At 45.6% G+C, this 21,614-nt stretch overlaps 1 long non-coding RNA gene across 1 annotated transcript; it reads right to left on the reverse strand.

Annotated features, from left to right (window-relative positions):
• Nucleotides 1–1,076: 1,076 nt before the first annotated feature.
• On the reverse strand, nt 1,077–20,606 carry LOC102557194 (uncharacterized). Its single transcript, XR_591277.4, has 3 exons — nt 20,489–20,606; nt 5,524–5,639; nt 1,077–1,360 (listed from the first exon to the last, which is right to left on the reverse strand). It is a non-coding gene; the product is annotated as an uncharacterized LOC102557194 (long non-coding RNA).
• Nucleotides 20,607–21,614: the final 1,008 nt, after the last annotated feature.

Raw genomic sequence — 21,614 nt, forward strand, 5'->3', positions numbered from 1 at the left:
CAGAGACACAGAGACACAGAGACACAGAGACACAGAGACACAGAGACAGACACAGAGAGACAGAGAGAGAGACACAGAGAGAGACACAGAGAGAGACAGAGAGAGTTATATACATAATGTCCTTTATTAACTGATTCCTCACTTAAAATGTTAACATTAAAAGGGTGGGTTTTTTATTTTAATCCAGTTATATTCAAAGTGCCTGTTTATAGTATATGCCAGGTATTTGATATTTGTTGAGTTAATTATCCCTTTAAGCTCTTTTCTAATTACCCTAAAGAGAACAAACTGAACCTCATGGTAGATCCTGAGAGCTCCCAGGCCAGACAGTGTAGCCAAAAGAGGAAGACTCTTCCTCAGTGAGAGACCCTGCCTTGCCTGCTTCTCCCCTCAGGGTGTCCATGCACCATTGTGCACCAGATCAGACTAGAAGGAAAGAAGTTTAGTCCCCTGGATGCGTTACACAGGACCTTGGTCTGCAGTGAATGAAGGGAGAAACAGTCTCCCAGATTTTCGTGGAACAGCTCTGTTAATTGGGCGTGAATACGGGCTATATAAACCCTAGGGGTGGGTAGGGATTTTCGGGGTACATGCACATCACTGGCTGGGCTGAGGGGCTGGGAATGCCTCATTTGCTTGAAGAGAGAATCCAGGTGCTTGCTGGACATGTCCTTATATAGGAGAGAGGAAGTTAAACCTGTAATTTGGCCACCAGGCTACATGGCCATCTCAAGGGTGGTAGAGATGGGGGTTGTATAGGCTATGTGCACCAGGACATATAGGTCCAGAGCAAGAAGGAAACAGTCCTTTTCCCGCCGGTCTCAGGATGACATTTTCAGGGTTTGGACACACCTCAACCTCACTCTTGCTCCAAACTGGGTCCTCTAGTCTCACACTTTACAAACCCACCTTGGAACAACACGGTGGAAAGCAATAGAGAAGGCACTCAGCAGCTTGTTCTGGCCTCTGCATGTATGTGGCTGTGAGCACTGCACACTCATATATGCATGCCACACATGCATACAAATATGTCATTTATTGAAAATTATCGGATGCCAATGGGGTATTTACGCAGCTTATTTTTACGATGTTTATTGTGATGTATGTCTGAAATTTTTGTAATAGAAAATGTTTAACTCTCTAGTTTCCACTGGGAAATTAGATGAAGGCCCTGCGGTGGTTGCTTTTTGTCTTCTTGACACAAGCTGAGATGATCTGGAAAGAAGCAATCTTAACTGAGAAAAATGCCTCATCCAATTGGCCCGTAGGCAAGTCTGCAGGACATTTTCTTGATTGATGATTGGTATGAGAGGGCCCAGTCCACTGTGGGTGGCACCATTCTGGAGAATTGATCCTGGACCTGTAAGAAAGTAGGCTGAGTAAGCTACAGGGAGCTAGTCAATGAGCAGCATTCCTCCATGGCTTCTGCTTCATTTCCTGCCTTGGGTTCCTGCATTGGCTTCTCTTGATGGTAGACAATAATCTATAATAAGCCAAATAAACCTTTCCTCCCCAAGTTGCTTTTGGTCTTAGTGACTATCAAAGCAACAGAAAGCTAACTAAGACGGGCCACCCAGAGAAGCACAAAGAGGGGAGACTGCTGTCCAGGTCACCACCTCTGGGGTCCCTGACCTGACTGCAGAGAGTTGGTGTCTGGGTTGGAGACACTCAGAGTAAGTATGTAGAACTCCCCCCTGAGAGAGTTGGTGTCTGGGTTGGAGACACTCAGAGTAAATATGTAGAACTCCCCCCTGAGAGCTGCTGGCTGCCTGCTGAAGTAGTTTTGTTCGACTGAGGCAGGAAATGCATCTAGAAGTTCAAGTTGTATTATGTGCTCTGGTGTATACAATGATTTATTGCCATGGAGTCTGTAGCTCTGTAAGTGGTGGGGAGGAACTTTCTACCAGAGAAGGAGCCCACAGGCAGGACTCAGGCAGACCTTAGGAGGGCAAGAAGGAGGAAACCTAAAGGCAGTTGAAGGTGTCTCTGAGGGCTTTGAGGGATTTTCTTCAAGGACTTTCCTTCAAGAGGCTCTGGACCAACAATTTGGTGGTCCCTCTCCCTCAACCCTGGCTACTTGCCTACCAACTGGAGTAGCCTCTGCCCATCTCAGCAGGCTCCAAAGAACAAAGCAGCCCTCCCCTGGGAACAGGGGGTACACCCAGGCCAGATGTCAGTGTCCTACCCTCTCCCTCCCTATGGAATCCAGGGGCTGGGGAGGGGAAGGAAACTCACAAGGTGCCCTTCCCTGCTCAGCGGTTGAAGCCTACTGAAAGATGAAGCACATCCCATCCACCAGGCTGAGTGGAGTGCTCAAAGGCTCTTTGAAGGGAAAGGAAGAAAGACAGCCCAGTCTCCCTGGGGACTGCTGTCAGGAGAACGTTTGCCCTCAAACAGGGAGATGAAAAGGAGCTGGGGGTGGCAAAGAGCACAGCGATGGGGAGAGGAAGATCAGACAAACTTTTGTTACGGAATCTCAGGGGAAGCGGAGGTAAAGGCTTCCTTGGAAATGTCACGAGATAATGAATGCTATTTTACTCCCATTGCTGAAGTGTCAGTCAGAGGCATGGGGAGAGAAGGTGTGACTCTCCTTAGGAAGGAATTCTGGGTGATCTTGTACTTCTTAGAACCAGAGGGGTGATGGCTGAGCTCTCCTCTGCAGTCCCCAGGGCTCCCACACACACACCATATAAATATGGCCATACAGTAGTAATAAAATACACCACGCTGGTAAGATTATCATGAGACTTAAACAGGGTGCTCTGTGAGACTCAGCAGGCTGTAAAGGGTACTATGCAAAACAGGAGTGTGCAAACAGCGAGTTGACACTTAAATGACAGATACATACTCTGTGGATGGCAGGTAGCGCCTAGGATAAAAGCCGGCCTGTAACTTATGAACCCTGCAGGGGTCACATCCTTTGAGTGTAATAACTCCAACACTGTGTTGGGTACCTAATAGATGATCAGGAAATGAAGGACTGGGGCATAAATGGACCGAGTCAGAGCCCTCAAAGAATCCCCATGCCTCCCAAAATGGCACCAAATTGACATTAATTATGGTCCACCTGGAAAATTGTTTCTTGTGTGGTGGTGGTGGTGGTAGTGGTACCGATGGTATGTATGTGTTCATGTGTGTGTCTGTGCAAATGTATGTGCAAGTGACATGCACAAATGTGCATGTGTGTGGAGGTCAAAAAACAACCTCAAATGCCATTTCTCTGATGTTAACTTTTTTATTTGTAGACAGCCTCTCTGTGACCTGAAACTCCTTGCCAAGTAGGCTAAACTGGCCAGCCAACGAGCCCCCAGGACCTATTTGCTTCTCCCTAACAAGTCTAAAGTATCGTGCCTGGCTTTTTTATTTTTATTCTCAATTTGATTTCTGGGGATCAATCTTTATGCTTATGAAAACCCATTATTAACTGAGGTAACTTTGCAGCCATGTTGTTGTTGTTGCTGCTGCTGTTGTTTTTCCTAAGACCCAGTCTCTGGGTCTTATACAGCACAGACTATATAGCCAAGGATGATCTTGAACTTCTGATCTCCTGGCCTCCACCTCCAAAGTGCTGAGATCACAGGCATGCACACGACTGCCAGTGCTATGCAGTGCTGGAGAACAAACCCAGGGCCTTCTACACTCTGGGCAAGCACTCTACACGCTAAACTACATCCCTGGGCAAACCCAGAAAGCTTGGTTTATGTAACTTGTTGGTTCTGAATTTTGTGTGCAGGCCCTGAATTCTCCATTTTTTTTCTCAAAGTCCAAGCTGAAGATAACTGATTCCCGACAGGATACCGAATACTAGCTTGGTTGGGCTATAGACACGGAACTGCTGGTTTCCTCAAGTATTCCGCAGGTTCCTGCTATGGCCAGATGTTCAGTCTGTCTCGGGTTACAGAGACGGCCTGGGAGGGGCATCTCTGCCCTTGATTATCAGCTACAGAAGATTCAGGAACTCTCACCCCCCCTGTGAGTAAAAGGCCTTTCCTTGTAGTTTCCCCTTCTAATTTCCTGATCTCCCCCTGTGAGTTCACAGGAAGCCAGCCTGCCTCCACCCCACCCGTACCCTCTACCCATCAAGCGGCAACACCGACCTTCTGTGAATCATCCCTAGATGTGAGGAGTATAACTGAAGAAGCTCATGCTCTTCTCACTGAATGACAACACATGGCCACAGCCAACTTGAAAAGACTCTGGAGCCTGGGAGGGAGCTCAATGTTGACCATAAACGCAAGTCGAGGAAGTTCCAGATGCAGCAAGAAAGGCAAACGGTGTCCCAAGAACAAAAGTCAACAGACTTGACTTTGGATTGTTTCCAGAGAGACAGAGGCAGAGATGGGGCATGGGGAGAGACAAGGACTTGGGGCAACAGGAAGACAGACTAGGAAGATGTTTCTTCCTAGGGCACTCAAAAGCACATGAGAAGAGAGCGAGGATCTGTTTTTAGGTTTAAAGAACTAGAAAGAGCAAAGTGAGCAACCTTCTCCTTGGAGTTGGGTAGCGATGTAGAGGTACAGAGAGAGAGAGAGGGAAAGTAAATGGTTCCTTAAAGAGGAAAGGGGCAAGACAATGGCTTGAAGAACACAACTGTAGCCTTCTCTGCAGTGTCTTTAAATGGAACTCTTCAGGTTGAACTAGTTTAAAGGTGGTGATTTTTGTTTATAAAAATTGGCATACTGTGTTTGTTGGAGAAACCCAAGCAGGAGATACCATGATGGTTCTCCTGAGGCACTATATGAAGGGGCTTTATTAGGCCTAACTTCAAAATCTCAACTTTTGTGAATGACTATGACCAAAGCAATCAAACTCTCGGTGACTGAATCCTGTCAGCTGTGTTCTGATTCATAGTAAGAAAATTAAATAAAGGGGTTGGGGATTTAGCTCAGTGGTAGAGCGCTTGCCTAGCAAGCGCAAGGCCCTGGGTTCGGTCCCCAACTCCAGAAAAAAAAAAAAGAAAATTAAATAAAATGTTGCCACGTTTGTATCAGACCTGTCCTCCATGAGCCCATGTGTCACAAGTGTGGTGGAAGGTGGATGAAACTTCAGAAGATGAGAGATTTGGGGCCAGTGTAGGCCACCAGGGATTGTACCCTCAGAAGGAACAGTGTCAGTCTCTCCCTTCTTTGGTGCCCATATCTGGCCCTGCAGTGAAGGGGCTGCCTCTACAACAGTTTCCTCCATAATGTGCCACAGTAAAACCAAATGATAATGGGATGAAGATTCCAAAACTGTGATTCCTCTTTATAATATCATTATAGATATTCTGTTATGGTATCTTAGCTAGGGTTTCTATTGCTTCAAAAATAAACCAAAAAGCAAGTAGGGGGGAAATTATTTGAATTTTACTTCCATATAGCTGTTCATCATTGAATGAAGTCAAGACAGGAACCCAAACAGGGCAGGAACCTGGAGGCAGGAGCTGAGGCAGAGGTAAGAGAGAGAGAGAGAGAGAGAGAGAGAGAGAGAGAGAGAGAGAGAGAGAGAGAGAGCATCTTGTTCCCTTAGTCTCCTGGTGCCTACCTCAGGTAAGATGGAGGTCCCAGCAGCATCCAGATGTGGTGGCAGGTCTGATGGCGCAGACCTGTAATCCCAGCACACACAGCATATGCAGATGTGACAAGAGAAGGGGCTCTGAACTGCAAGATCAAAATTAACAGGTAAGAAGCTAGAGAAATGGCTCAACAGTTACATGCGGTATCTACTCTTGCCGAGGACCCAGGGTCAGTTTCCAACACCCAAGTAGAGGCTCACAGACATTTGTAACTTCAATTTCAAGGACACAGTAGCCTCTTCTGAACTACGCATGTGGTACATACGCGTACACACAGACAAGACACTCAAATAAATAATTCTCAAGTTTTTGTTTTAGTAAAATAAGACAAACCTATGAAAACGAGTTAGCAGATGAAGACAGGAAGCCCATCCTTACCTGGGCTATTTCTAGACACAGGGTACAAAAGCACAAGCTTATTATACAAATGTCCTATAAAGGGTAGCAGGCCACATGGCCAGAGCTTCAGCAAATCTTTCCTCAGATCACTACTCCATTATTGTGGTTACTTTTCTTTTCCACATACGATGGCTTTACTGTGTTCTTTCTTTTCAGATTTTTAAACTTCAGTTTTAAAAGAATTTCACCTTCATGTATGTATGGGCACCATGTGCATGCAATGCCTTTGAGGCCAGAAAAGGATGTCAGGTATTCTGAAACTGGGGTTATGAGTGTTGTGAGTGTTGAGAACTGAACTTGGGTTTTCTACAAGAGCAACAAGTGCTTCTAATTGTGGAGCCATCTCTCCAGCCCCCCTGTTTCTATTTCTATTTCTATTTATTTCTATTTCTATTTCTAAAAATGTATCCCTGATACAGTCCTTTGCCCTGGAACACAGGGCCTGGAACCCAATGCCCGTTGAGTTCAGATCTGCAACTCAGCACTCCTGACATTCCACATTTTCTCCCTGTTGCTCTGACCTCTGTTTAACTCTAAGGCTTTTCCTCCTTCTCCTCTGTGGACACTCCTGGGACCTCCAGCTTGACTGAACTGTTGTTTCTCTCTCAAACTTTAATAAAATTAATCCTCAAGTTTCCTTTTCAAAACTCCTGTTTTGAGTCTGTTTCAAAATTCCTTTATTAATGAGATTAAGAACCCAAAATAGGAACCCCCATTTCCCTGGTAAGATAGGGAAACCCTGTCAAAAAAGAAAAAGGAGGACGCACTCACTGATGGGTATTAGCACAAAAGCTTGAAATATCTAAGGAAAAATCATAGATCATATGAAGCCCACGAAGAAGGAGACCAAAGTGTAGATGCTTCATCCCTTCTTAGAAGGGAGAACAAAATACTCACGGGAGGAAATACAGGGACGAAGTGTGGAGCAGGGACTGAAGAAAAGGTCATCCGGAGACTGCCCCACCTGGGGATACATCCCATTTGCATCCACCAAACCCAGTCACTATTACTGATGCCAAGAAGTGCTTGCTGACAGGAGCCAGATATGGGCGTCTCCTGAGAGGCTCTGCCAGAGCCCTACTAATACAAATGAAGATGGTTGCAGCTAACCATTGGACTGAACAAGAGAACCCCAATGGAGGAGTTAGAGAAAAAACTGAATGAGCTGAAGGGGTTTGCAACCCCATAGAAAGAACAACAGTATCAGCCAACCAGACCCTACCAGAACTCCCAGGGACTAAACCACCAACCAAAGAGTACACATGGAGGGATCCATGACTCCAGCCACATATGTAGCAGAGGATGGCATTGTCGAGCATCAATGGGAGGAAAAACCCTTGGTCCTATGAAAGCTCCTTTCCCCAGTGTAGGGTAATGCCAGGGCATTGAAGTGGGAGTGGGTGGGTGGGAGGGGGAGCATCCTCATAGAAGCAGCGGGGGAAGGGAGGGATTATGGGAGAGTGGGGAAAGGAGATAACATTCGAAATGTAAATACATAAAATATCCAAGGAAAATAAAATTTAAAATAAAATGGAAGAGGGTAAGAGAAAGAGGGAAGAGGCATAGAGATTACATCTCTATCTCTATTTATACAGATATAGTTATGTATCATATTCTCTCCCTCTCCCTCTCCCTCTCTCTCTCTCTCTCTCTCTCTCTCTCTCTCTCTCTCTCTCTCTCTCTCCCTCTCCCTCTCCCTCTCCCTCTCTCTCTCTGTCTCCCTGGTGCCTGCACCCTCCCTGAGCCACTATGACTGAAGGGCAAGGGGAACATGTATTTGACAAATCGCAAAAAGGACTTATCAGGAACCAAGAGTGAGTGAGCTGGCCACCCTCTGTGGCAGAAATTCCCCCTTTTGATCATCTGCATCTTTCTAAAATTTTCAGTGGGTTGCTCCTGCCTTAGATCCCCAGGCTGCTTTGAATTCTGAGTCTAGGAAGAGTGGATAGCCTGACTGGACACAGAGCTGCAGGAGGCACAGGCAAGACCTCAGTCTGACTGGGGACCCGAGCCCTCCACAGCAATTTACCTCTGCCCAGCCTGCAGAAAATGCAAACTGCTGACACTGTGGGAAAATCGTGCATGCCATATGTCCCCAGAGGTTTCATGGCCCTAACTGCAACCTCCCCGGGCTTCCACTTCCCTGTTCCCTAACAGTTACAATAAACACAGTCACGCTCCTGACACTGTAGTGAGAATCAAACAATATACATCATGATAGTCTTTAGTGAACTGTAACAGGTGCTTCCAAAGCAGAACAGAGGTAGATGGGGAAGTGATCATCCCATGGCAGACGTGAGGAGATCAGCCTGTGAGGTGGAGGTGCCTGGGACAAAACCTACCTGCAGTTTGTGGTCAGAGTCACTCACTTGTGTCCTTTAAATATCATTAGTATAGTATAGTACAGTATAGTATAGTACAGTACAGTATGGTATAGTACAGTACAGTACAGCGCATTATATATTAGCCTGATTCATAGCACATGCTCAGTATATCTTTGTGAAATGCAAGAACAGAGGAATGAGCAAAGAATTGCTGACAGACTAACAGTGTGTCCCTCTACCACTGAGCTAAATCCCTAACCCCTGAAAGTAACAGTTTCATCCTTTGTTCTAAGACATTATTCCGATGCTCACCAACTTAAAAACAACGTGATACCTCCCAGACATTACCTGCATCCCCAGGAGGCTGTCCTGTGCTTCTGACACCTCAAGGCTTGCCAGCTCGTTAGCTAGAAGTCAACCTCAGACCTTTGCCACAGAGACCCCACCACACCACTGCTCACAACACACTTCTTGCCTCCCCAGAGTGAACAAGAAATGACAGAAGAGGATCCCAGAGTCTTTGCAGCCCAACTTCAGAAGCGATGCCCTGTTGAGCTGCCTTTTCTATTTGCAACCAGCTAGTCCTTGGATCCAGCCCACATTCAAGGGGAGAAGACTGCAGGGCTTGCCAGAGGCCACTCAGGAAGGTGAGCCTTACTATAGGTGAGCCTTGCTCACAGGGTAAGGCATTTTGTAGGCTAGTTTCATTTGCCCAGGCGGTGCTGGATCCAAGAGAGGAGTAACTAAGAAAGCTGGAAGTCTCATCATGTGAAAATACTCAATCTACAACAGTGAAATCACCACTAGGTACCACCAAGGTGCAAGATGTAAGGAAGTGCAATTGTCCTCCTGGTCCCCAACTTCCTGGGAACTGAGAGCTTCTGGCCTGCTCATATTCCCACATTATGACTAAGTTCTGACCTGGTTGCTTTCTATACAAAACACTTTCATGTTCTCTGCCTCACTGTCTCCTTATGATGACCACTGTCACAGTTCTTGTGTGATTCAACTTTATAATCATGGCCCCAGAAAGGTCCAATTTTATAAACCATGACCTAGGAAGGTCAAGGTCACATACCCCAAAGAGTTGAACCCAGTCTAATATCCCCAAATGTATCTGAACGTTATAGTTTATTTCTACAACTCAACAGTACCAACTCTATTATCTATATGCGGTAAGACCAGAATTTTTTGTTTGTTCATCTAAAGCTTAGTGTCGAGGCAATACCCCCATGTGAGATTTCTGGTTTTGGTGACCAGTTCCCTGTCCACATGGAAACCAGCCTCAAAGTGGGCTCAGGTGGCAGTCCTGGGACACAAGGTGAACTCCATAGCCTCCAGGACTTTAAAGGTGTTCACTCCTTCCCCTGCTGGTGTATGATGCAGTCTGCCATGTCTTTATCTCTAAAAGCCCACTCTTCCCCTTCCCCTCATAGAAGCAGCTCTCACAGAGAATGGAGGGACAGCGTGGGTGAGATGGGACTTATGGGGAGGAGAGCCAGTGGTCATGGTTTAGTTTCAGGCCCTCTGGATGGACTTGTGTTGTCTGGGATAGATTGAAGTTGGAGATCCCAGGTAGAATTCTAATGATGTGGCCTGCAGCAGCCACACAGAGGGTCATGCCCAGAGAAGGCTCTGAAGGAAGTGGGTTCTTGGACTCTGTCATCTCATCAAAGGAGAATATTATAGGCAGATGGAAGGGGAGCCTCTGTCTCTACTCAAATCTCCCCCTAGGACCATTTGGATCTCAAGAAGGGAAACTGAACATGAGTTGCATGGCGAAGGGCAGCCCCCTCCCCAGCATTGCACACAATGCAATTCCTGCAACCCTTTGTGTGTGACCTTCCATAGCAAAAGACACTCTGAAGATGCGATTAAAGCTGAGGATCTGGAGATGGGAAGGGTCTGGAGCATCTGGGTGGCTTCTGTGTCATCACAACGTCACTTACAAGATGAAGGATGTCAGAGTCAAGAGATGTGACTACTAAAGCCTGGGTCCTGGTGAAGGAGTCGGAGGAGTGGAGGATTCCCCATACTTGTGATGGGACAGGGATGTTCAAAGGACCATGTGTGCTGACAAAAAGCAGTAGACAAAGACTCCCAAGGAGGTGACCATCCTACGATGTCCAGACTCTGGTATACAAGGGGTGAACACCGAATGGTTTTCTACCCGGAAAGTTAAGTCTTATTTCACCCAGAAAAGCAGTCATGGCCTGCCTACACACACACACACACACACACACACACACACACACACACACACACATCTCTGCCATTCTGTGCTATGGCCTAGAGAACTGGAAAGAGAGAGCTCAGCTCCACACTGGGATGACCATCAATCAGACTAGAGTGAGAGTCCCAGCTGCTGAAAATGTCAAGGGCATGTCCTGGGGGCAATTCTGATCCTTACCCTCAGGGCAGGGTTGAACAGCAGTCTGCTAACTGCTGGATCCTCTAACTGGATCTGCTGAGGCCACCATAACACAATACCACAGACTGGGAGGTTCAGACCACACTTTTGGAAGTTAGACATCCAAGATCAAAGTGCTGCCATGGTTGGTTTCTGATGAAACTTCTCTTCCTGGCTTTCGACTGTGTCCTTTCACTGTGTCCTCTTTCCTCTGTGCACACACATGTCTAATGACTCTTCTGCTACTTTTCAGAGAAAGAAGGCCTGTCTCCATGAACCCAATTTAACCTTAAAGGCCTCATCTCCAAATCCATTACACTGGGCGGTACAGCATAGAATATGGATTTAAGGAGTAGAAGTTAGCCTCTAGGGGTTGGGGATTTGGCTCAGTGGCAGAGCGCTTGCCTAGGAAGCGCAAGGCCCTGGGTTCGGTCCCCAGCTCCGAAAAAAAGAACCAAAAAAAAAAAAAAAAAAAAAAAAAAAGAAGTTAGCCTCTAACCTTCCCCCTTCCTTCCTGTCTCCATCATATCGAAGCTCTTAGGTCCTCCAATCCCTGTTAAGGTGACAGAGATCACATCCTATCATCTGGAGGCCTTTGCAGGCTGCAGAGAAGCTAGAGAAGTCCAGGTGTTTGCTCCATCTGGACCAGCAGACAGGGAAGAAGGCAGACAGGCCCTACCCTGGCTAGGGTGAGCTAGATTTCAGAAAAAGAGCACACACTTGGAGTTCTCAGAGCCCAGGCCACAGCTGCTCCTCTTGCCAATCAAAGCCCTGCTCCACAGCCGGGCTCTGAAGCACACACTGGATGGAAAACACAGCGTCTGGACCAGCAACTAGGACACCGGGGCCTGACGGAGATTTCCGTGCTGCTCGTTGACATAAATAACAGTGTGGCAGATGGGATCTGATTTCAGAATCACCAGTTTTTCTAGGACACTGCAACCAACTGAGGGGACAATGGGACAGAGTATTAAAAACATAAACCCAAAATATTGTCCTCCCAATAAACGTCACCAGGAGAAAACTTCTAATAGCTCCCACTTCCTGCTATAGTTGAGATCTGGACTGTCCCCCAAGGGACATGTGTTTAATGTCTGCTCCTCTGCATATGGGGCTAATGGGAGCTGGTAGGACCTGTAGACAGTGCCTAGTAAGAGGGAGTTACATCATGGGTGTGTCCATGAAGGGGATGTGGGGACCCTAATACCTTCCTGTCACTCTGTCTTTGTTTCCTGGCTTCTATGACATGAACTGCTTTGCTCTGCTGCAAACTACCTACCATTATACATTTTCTCACCACAGAATAACACATTCACCAACCAGAGACAGAAGCCTGTGACACGCCCCAAATAAGCCTTTCCTCCTTGTAAATCCGTTTTCTAGGGTAGTTTGCCCCAGTGACTGAAAGCTGACTGGCAGATTCTATAAATCTCTGTGTGGATGAGGAATGACGCTTTGGTTGCCACTGTGGCTTTAGCACCTGGTGCTAGGCACACCCAGGAAGGAGCAGATGAGACAGAAAGGTACCTTAACAACAGGACATACAGCCTCAAGCCAAGCCAGCTATGTGAAAAAGATGACAGTTTCCCACCTTCCTACATCGGATCTCTGGCTACCTGAAGACCTCTCTGCCCCTGAGCCCCGGCAGGCTGGGATCCATGGGTGATTGCTGTTAGGAGCTCTAGTGGGTAAGTCCTGCTGGCTGCTGGTGCAAGTTGGAAGACATGAGGAGGAGAAAGGACAGCTCTTGTAGGATGCCACACCAAGCAAGCCTCTCTTCTAAGATGCAGGACTTGACAGAAGAATGCCCAGGAGACATACGTGCAAACACCCCCTAGACTCCACAGGGACTGCCTCGTAAGCTGCACAAGTTCTTCTTGTCCCTCTTTTTTTTTTTTTTTTATTAACTTGAGTATTTCTTATACACATTTCGAGTGTTATTCCCTTTCCCGGTATCCGGGCAAACATCCCCCTCCCCCCTCCCCTTCCTTATGGGTGTTCCCCTCCCAACCCTCCCCCCATTGCCACCCTCCCCCCACCAGTCTAGTTCACTGGGGGTTCAGTCTTAGCAGGACCCAGGGCTTCCCCTTCCACTGGTGCTCTTACTAGGATATGCATTGCTACCTATGAGGTCAGAGTCCAGGGTCAGTCCATGTATAGTCTTTGGGTAGTGGCTTAGTCCCTGGAAGCTCTGGTTGCTTGGCATTGTTGTACATATGGGGTCTCGAGCCCCTTCAAGCTCTTCCAGTTCTTTCTCTGATTCCTTCAACGGGGGTCCTATTCTCAGTTCAGTGGTTTGCTGCTGGCATTCGCCTCTGTATTTGCTGTATTCTGGCTGTGTCTCTCAGGAGCGATCTACATCCGGCTCCTGTCGGTCTGCACTTCTTTGCTTCATCCATCTTGTCTAATTGGGTGGCTATATATGTATGGGCCACATGTGGGGCAGACTCTGAATGGGTGTTCCTTCAGTCTCTGTTTTAATCTTTGCCTCTCTCTTCCCTGCCAAGGGTATTCTTGTTCCCCTTTTAAAGAAGGAGTGAAGCATTCACATTTTGATCATCCGTCTTGAGTTTCATTTGTTCTAGGCATCTAGGGTAATTCAAGCATTTGGGCTAATAGCCACTTATCAATGAGTGCATACCATGTATGTCTTTCTGTGATTGGGTTAGCTCACTCAGGATGATGTTTTCCAGTTCCAACCATTTGCCTACGAATTTCATAAAGTCTTTGTTTTTGATAGCTGAGTAATATTCCATTGTGTAGATGTACCACATTTTCTGTATCCATTCCTCTGTTGAAGGGCATCTGGGTTCTTTCCAGCTTCTGGCTATTATAAATAAGGCTGCAATGAACATAGTGGAGCACGTGTCTTTTTTATATGTTGGGGCATCTTTTGGGTATATGCCCAAGAGAGGTATAGCTGGATCCTCAGGCAGTTCAATGTCCAATTTTCTGAGGATCCTCCAGACTGATTTCCAGAATGGTTGTACCAGTATGCAATCCCACCAACAATGGAGGAGTGTTCCTCTTCCTCCACATCCTCGCCAGCATCTGTTGTCCCCTGAGTTTTTGATCTTAGCCATTCTCACTGGTGTGAGGTGAAATCTCAGGGTTGTTTTGATTTGCATTTCCCTTATGACTAAAGATGTTGAACATTTCTTTAGGTGTTTCTCAGCCATTCGGCATTCCTCAGCTGTGAATTCTTTGTTTAGCTCTGAACCCCATTTTTAATAGGGTTATTTGTTTCCCTGCGGTCTAACTTCTTGAGTTCTTTGTATATTTTGGATATAAGGCCTCTATCTGTTGTAGGATTGGTAAAGATCTTTTCCCAATCTGTTGGTTGCCGTTTTGTCCTAACCACAGTGTCCTTTGCCTTACAGAAGCTTTGCAGTTTTATGAGATCCCATTTGTCGATTCTTGATCTTAGAGCGTAAGCCATTGGTGTTTTGTTTAGGAAATTTTTTCCAGTGCCCATGTGTTCCAGATGCTTCCCTAGTTTTTCTTCTATTAGTTTGAGTGTGTCTGGTTTGATGTGGAGGTCCTTGATCCACTTGGACTTAAGCTTTGTACAGGGTGATAAGCATGGATCAATCTGCATTCTTCTACATGTTGACCTCCAGTTGAACCAGCACCATTTGCTGAAAATGCTATCTTTTTTCCATTGGATGGTTTTGGCTCCTTTGTCAAAAATCAAGTGACCATAGGTGTGTGGGTTCATTTCTGGGTCTTCAATTCTATTCCATTGGTCTATCTGTCTGTCTCTGTACCAATACCATGCAGTTTTTATCACTATTGCTCTGTAATACTGCTTGAGTTCAGGGATAGTGATTCCCCCTGAAGTCCTTTTATTGTTGAGGATAGCTTTAGCTATCCTGGGTTTTTTGTTATTCCAGATGAATTTGCAAATTGTTCTGTCTAACTCTTTGAAGAATTGGATTGGTATTTTGATGGGGATTGCATTGAATCTGTAGATTGCTTTTGGTAAAATGACCATTTTTACTATATTAATCCTGCCAATCCATGAGCATGGGAGATCTTTCCATCTTCTGAGGTCTTCTTCAATTTCCTTCTTCAGTGTCTTGAAGTTCTTATTGTACAGATCTTTTACTTGCTTTGTTAAATTCACACCGAGGTACTTTATATTATTTGGGTCTATTATGAAGGGTGTCGTTTCCCTAATTTCTTTCTCGGCTTGTTTCTCTTTTGTGTAGAGGAAGGCTACTGATTTATTTGAGTTAATTTTATACCCAGCCACTTTGCTGAAGTTGTTTATCAGCTTTAGTAGTTCTCTGGTGGAACTTTTGGGATCACTTAAATATACTATCATATCATCTGCAAACAGTGATATTTTGACTTCTTCTTTTCCGATCTGTATCCCCTTGACCTCCTTTTGTTGTCTGATTGCTCTGGCTAGAACTTCAAGAACTATATTGAATAAGTAGGGAGAGAGTGGGCAGCCTTGTCTAGTCCCTGATTTTAGTGGGATTGCTTCAAGTTTCTCTCCATTTAGTTTAATGTTAGCAACTGGTTTGCTGTATATGGCTTTTACTATGTTCAGGTATGGGCCTTGAATTCCTATTCTTTCCAGGACTTTTATCATGAAGGGGTGTTGAATTTTGTCAAATGCTTTCTCAGCGTCTAATGAAATGATCATGTGGTTTTGTTCTTTCAGTTTGTTTATATAATGGATCACGTTGATGGTTTTCCGTATATTAAACCATCCCTGCATGCCTGGGATGAAGCCTACTTGGTCATGGTGGATGATTGTTTTGATGTGCTCTTGGATTCGGTTTGCCAGAATTTTGTTGAGTATTTTTGCGTCGATATTCATAAGGGAAATTGGTCTGAAGTTCTCTTTCTTTGTTGTGTCTTTGTGTGGTTTAGGTATAAGAGTAATTGTGGCTTCGTAGAAGGTATTCGGTAGTGATCCATCTGTTTCAATTTTGTGGAATAGTTTGGATAATATTGGTATGAGGTCTTCTCTGAAGGTTTGGTAGAATTCTGCACTAAACCCGTCTGGACCTGGGCTCCTTTTGGTTGGGAGACCTTTAATGACTGCTTCTATTTCCTTAGGAGTTATGGGGTTGTTTAACTGGTTTATCTGTTCCTGATTTAACTTCGATACCTGGTATCTGTCTAGGAAATTGTCCATTTCCTGAAGATTTTCAAGTTTTGTTGAATATAGGTTTTTATAGTAAGATCTGATGATTTTTTGAATTTCCTCTGAATCTGTTGTTATGTCTCCCTTTTCATTTCTGATTTTGTTAATTTGGACGCACTCTCTGTGTCCACTTGTTAGTCTGGCTAAGGGTTTATCTATCTTGTTGATTTTCTCAAAGAACCAACTTTTGGTTCTGTCGATTCTTTCTATGGTCCTTTTTGTTTCTACTTGGTTGATTTCCGCTCTGAGTTTGATTATTTCCTGCCTTCTACTCCTCCTGGGTGTATTTGCTTCTTGTTGTTCTAGAGCTTTTAGGTGTGCTGTCAAGCTGCTGACATATGCTCTTTCCTGTTTCTTTCTGCAGGCACTCAGCGCTATGAGTTTTCCTCTTAGCACAGCTTTCATTGTGTCCCATAAGTTTGGGTATGTTGTACCTTCATTTTCATTAAATTCTAAAAAGTTTTTAATTTCTTTCTTTATTTCTTCCTTGACCAGGTTATCATTTAGTAGAGCATTGTTCAATTTCCAAGTATATGTGGGCATTCTTCCTTGATTGTTATTGAAGACCAGTTTTAGGCCGTGGTGGTCCGATAGCACGCATGGGATTATTTCTATCTTTCTGTACCTGTTGAGGCCCGTTTTTTGACCAATTATATGGTCAATTTTGGAGAAAGTACCATGAGGAGCTGAGAAGAAGGTATATCCTTTTGCTTTAGGATAGAATGTTCTATAAATATCCGTTAAGTCCATTTGGCTCATGACTTCTCTTAGTCTGTCTACATCTCTGTTCAATTTCTGTTTCCATGATCTGTCCATTGATGAGAGTGGGGTGTTGAAATCTCCCACTATTATTGTGTGAGGTGCAATGTGTGTTTTGAGCTTTAGTAAGGTTTCTTTTACGTATGTAGGTGCCCTTGTATTTGGGGCATAGATATTTAGGATTGAGAGTTCATCTTGGTGGATTTTTCCTTTGATGAATATGAAGTGTCCTTCCTTATCTTTTTTGATGACTTTTAATTGAAAATTGATTTTATTTGATATTAGAATGGCTACTCCAGCTTGCTTCTTCTGACCATTTGCTTGGAAAGTTGTTTTCCAGCCTTTCACTCTGAGGTAATGTCTGTCTTTGTCTCTGAGGTGTGTTTCCTGTAGGCAGCAGAATGCAGGGTCCTCGTTGCGTATCCAGTTTGTTAATCTATGTCTTTTTATTGGGGAGTTGAGGCCATTGATGTTGAGAGATATTAAGGAATAGTGATTATTGCTTCCCGTTATATTCATATTTGGATGTGAGGTTATGTTTGTGTGCTTTCATTCTCTTTGTTTTGTTGCCAAGACGATTAGTTTCTTGCTTCTTCTAGGTTATAGCTTGCCTCCTTATGTTGGGCTTTACCATTTATTATCCTTTGTAGTGCTGGATTTGTAGAAAGATATTGTGTAAATTTGGTTTTGTCATGGAATATCTTGGTTTCTCCATCTATGTTAATTGAGAGTTTTGCAGGATACAGTAACCTGGGCTGGCATTTGTGTTCTCTTAGGGTCTGTATGACATCAGTCCAGGATCTTCTGCCTTCATAGTTTCTGGCGAGAAGTCTGGTGTGATTCTGATAGGTCTGGCTTTATATGTTACTTGACCTTTTTCCCTTACTGCTTTTAATATTCTTTCTTTATTTTGTGCGTTTGGTGTTTTGACTATTATGTGACGGGAGGTGTTTCTTTTCTGGTCCAATCTATTTGGAGTTCTGTAGGCTTCTTGTATGCCTATGGGTATCTCTTTTTTTAGATTAGGGAAGTTTTCTTCTATGATTTTGTTGAAGATATTTACTGGTCCTTTGAGCTGGGAGTCTTCACTCTCTTCTATACCTATTATCCTTAGGTTTGATCTTCTCATTGAGTCCTGGATTTCCTGTATGTTTTGGACCAGTAGCTTTTTCCGCTTTACATTATCTTTGACAGTTGAGTCAATGATTTCTATGGAATCTTCTGCTCCTGAGATTCTCTCTTCCATCTCTTGTATTCTGTTGGTGAAGCTTGTATCTACAGCTCCTTGTCTCTTCTTTTGGTTTTCTATATCCAGGGTTGTTTCCATGTGTTCTTTCTTGATTGCTTCTATTTCCATTTTTAATTCCTTCAACTGTTTGATTGTGTTTTCCTGGAATTCTTTCAGGGATTTTTGCGATTCCTCTCTGTAGGCTTCTACTTGTTTATTAATGTTTTCCTGTGTTTCTCTAAGGGAGTTCTTCACGTCTTTCTTGAAGTCCTCCAGCATCATGATCAAATATGATTTTGAAACTAGATCTTGCTTTTCTGGTGTGTTTGGATATTCCATGTTTGTTTTGGTGGGAGAATTGGGCTCCGATGATGCCATGTAGTGTTGATTTCTGTTGCTTGGGTTCCTGCGCTTGCCTCTCGCCATCAGATTATCTCTAGTGTTACTTTGTTCTGCTATTTCTGACAGTGGCTAGACTGTCCTAAAAGCCTGTGTGTCAGGAGTGCTGCAGACCTGTTTTCCTCTCTTTCAGTCAGTTATGGGGACAGAGTGTTCTGCTTTCGGGGGTGTAGTTTTTCCTCTCTACAGGTCTTCAGCTGTTCCTGTGGGCCTGTGTCTTGAGGTCACCAGGCAGGTCACTTGCAGCAGAAAAGTTGGTCTTACCTGTGGTCCTGAGGCTCAAGTTTGCTCGCGGGGTGCTGCCCTCGGGCTCTCTGTGGCTGCAGCAACCAGGAAGATCTGCGCCGCCCTTTCTGGGAGCTTCAGTGCATCAGGGTTCCAGATGGCCTTTGGTGTTTTCCTCTGGCGTCCGAGATGTATGTGCAGAGAGCAGTCTCTTCTGGTTTCCCAGGCTTGTCTGCCTCTCTGAAGGTTTAGCTCTCCCTCCCACGGGATTTGGGTGCAGAGAACTGTTTATCCGGTCTGTTTCCTTCAGGTTCCGGCGGTGTCTCAGGCAGGGGTCCTGCCGCTCCTAGGCCCTCCCCCACGGGAGCCCAGAGGCCTTATACAGTTTCCTCTTGGGCCAGGGATGTGGGCAGGGGTGAGCAGTGTTGGTGGTCTCTTCCGCTCTGCAGCCTCAGGAGTGCCCACCTGACCAGGCGGTTGGGTCTCTCTCTCACGGGGTCTGGGAGCAGAGAGCTGCTGCGGGCCGGGATCCGCGGGTGTGGGACTTCCGGTAAACACAGAACGTGCCCGGTCCTAGAGGAGTTCTGCTTCCGTGTGTCCCAAGCTCACCAGGCAGCTTTCTTGCAGCAGAAAAGTTGGTCTTACCTGTGGTCCCGAGGCTCAAGTTCGCTCGTGGGGTGCTGCCCACGGGCTCTCTGCAGCGGCAGCAACCAGGAAGCTTCTTGTCCCTCTTGAATCCAAATAAATCCTCCAAGGCTGGCCAGATCTACAGCCAGGCTGACGTGCTGGGCATGTCCATGTGATGTCCTACGTCCAGCTAAAGACAATTTCTCAAGAGTCCAGATTCCTACTCTGTCCCCTCTCAGCTGGCTGTGCTGAGGGCTTCTGGGCACCCTGTGGACTCAGGAAAACACTTTTCTCTATTCTTTACTTATTGCCCTCATGCATAGGGAACATGCACTGAGATCTGTGCTCCTGAAATCTGGTATGTAGACTGCAGCTGTGGTTGGGGGTTACAGGGGAAGACATTACTTTTAGATTGTTCTAGAACTAGTTCAGAGCTGCAGGAGGTATGGCTGACCCTACAGAGCACTGCCAGAGACACATACACTTATCTGCAGACTCCCTGTTCCCTCTCGTGGGCCTCAAGAAGAAAGCTCTGATGACACAGTTATTCTAGTCTAGATGCTAAACAGAGTCCTGGGAAAGAAGGGGGTTCTCAAGTGTTGTGGCCTGAACTTGGAGCCCAGGGATAAAGCTTCTGGCTACTGGAGATTGCATCTACCATGCCAGAGGAGACAGCCAAAGCCCCCATAGTCCTCAAAAAGGAAGTGAAACTCTACCAAAAAGAAGAGAGGAGTGAGTTTTCCGTTGTGATGGTTTGAATATGTTTGGTTCCAATAGACACATGTATTTGAATGTGTAGCATTATTAGGAGGTGTTGCCTTGTTGGAATAGGGATGGACTTGTTGGCAGAATTGTGTCTCTGTGGGGGTGGGCTTTGAGGTCTGCTGTGCTCAGTCTCTACCCAGTGTGGAGCCAGTCTCCTCCTGGCTGCCACAGATCAAGATGTAGAACTCTCAGCTCCTTCCCCAGCACCATATCTGCCTAGACACTGCCATTCTTCCCGCTATAATGGACTAATCCTCTATAAGTGTAAGCCAGTTCCAATTAAATGTTTTGTTTTATAAGAGTTGCCTTGGTCATGGTATCTCTTCACAGCCATGGAATTCCTGAGACACCCATCTCATTCAGGCCCCAAATCCCCATAGGGTCTAGCGGGTCAGATGCTAGCACTGTAAATGGTGAGAAGGGGTGGGGCAGGATTCCTTGCTGACCAATGCTGCCCCTGAATCCCTTAAGACACACAGTAGACACATTCTCGTCGGAACAGCTCAGCTCAGCTCAGCTCAGCTCTCAATCCAGTACCACAGCAATCCAGAAAGATCAGAGACAGGACAATTAAAATCAGAAAGGCTAACCAGAGATGTCCAGAGTTAGAGGTGGAGGACAAGGACCTTCTTCTTACCTATCTCCAGAACAAGCTGCCACCATGCTCTGCATGAGGGAGACAATCAAGTCTATGGTCTGCTTGACCACTGCCCGCAAAGTCACGTGAAGTGGCAAGAATGTTCCAGGGTATAAACAAAATGCTCTAGGTCGGTCTGGGCACTAGAGGGCGCTCCAGGACTAGAGCTGCTCCTAGGCTGGAAAATTGAGGACTGTGTGTTGTTTATTCACTCAACATTAAGCTACAGGACAATTCAATACCAACAGTAAACGCTATAAAAAGGTTGAAATGACTCATCTTTCACTAGAAATCCAGACAATATAAGCAAAAACTAGTGTATTCATGTTTTCCCATGAATGAAAAAAATAAAATTAAATTTAAAAAAAAGGAAGAACACGACTGCTCCTAGGCATGGCAAAAGAGAAACCTCACTGTAGAGAAAGGGCTAAAGGGGTTGGGGATTTAGCTCAGTGGTAGAGCGCTTGCCTAGCAAGCACAAGGCCCTGAGTTCGGTCCCCAGCTCCGGAAAAAAAGAAGAAGAAAAAAAAGAGAGAGAAAGGGCTAGCATCTGGGAGAGTCCTGCGTAGACATGACCCTGAGCCAAGTGAGAGGGGAAAAACAGACCAAGAGGCCAGGAGGGTGAAAAGAAAGACTCAGGTAACCAAAATGGTTGGATTATATAGGGAAGGGCAGCTAGGGAAAGGGCAGCCCAACCCTGGCTGAAAGAGTTTAGGGTAGGGGCAGGGGGTGCCAGTCATACCCTAAAGCAAGTAGGGACTGAGGGATGCTGGGAGAACCTGGTGTCTGCTTTGATGTGTTAATGGGCACTTCTTCAGTTATCGGTTGACTTTGGTTTGAGACCTAACAACCCACTGGTTCTCGCCCTCTTAGTGCATTGCTGACATTCTTTCATATATTTGTCCAGCTGTTGCATTCTCATTGACCCTACCTCTCTAGCCTCACTTTCCAACTCAATATTCCCAGTCTTGTTCAAAGCCTCCACTCAACCCCACTGACAACTGTTGGCATTTAGTCTAGGCTCCGCCCCACAGTTACCTGGCAACACCCAGGTGTGCCTGACTCAATATAAAAGGGGCTGCTTGCCCCCTCCTCCTCTCTGTCTTTCTCTGTCTCTACTCCCTCA

The sequence above is a fragment of the Rattus norvegicus genome, chromosome 2 (assembly GCF_036323735.1).
Source record: "Rattus norvegicus strain BN/NHsdMcwi chromosome 2, GRCr8, whole genome shotgun sequence".
Taxonomy (NCBI): domain Eukaryota; kingdom Metazoa; phylum Chordata; class Mammalia; order Rodentia; family Muridae; genus Rattus; species Rattus norvegicus.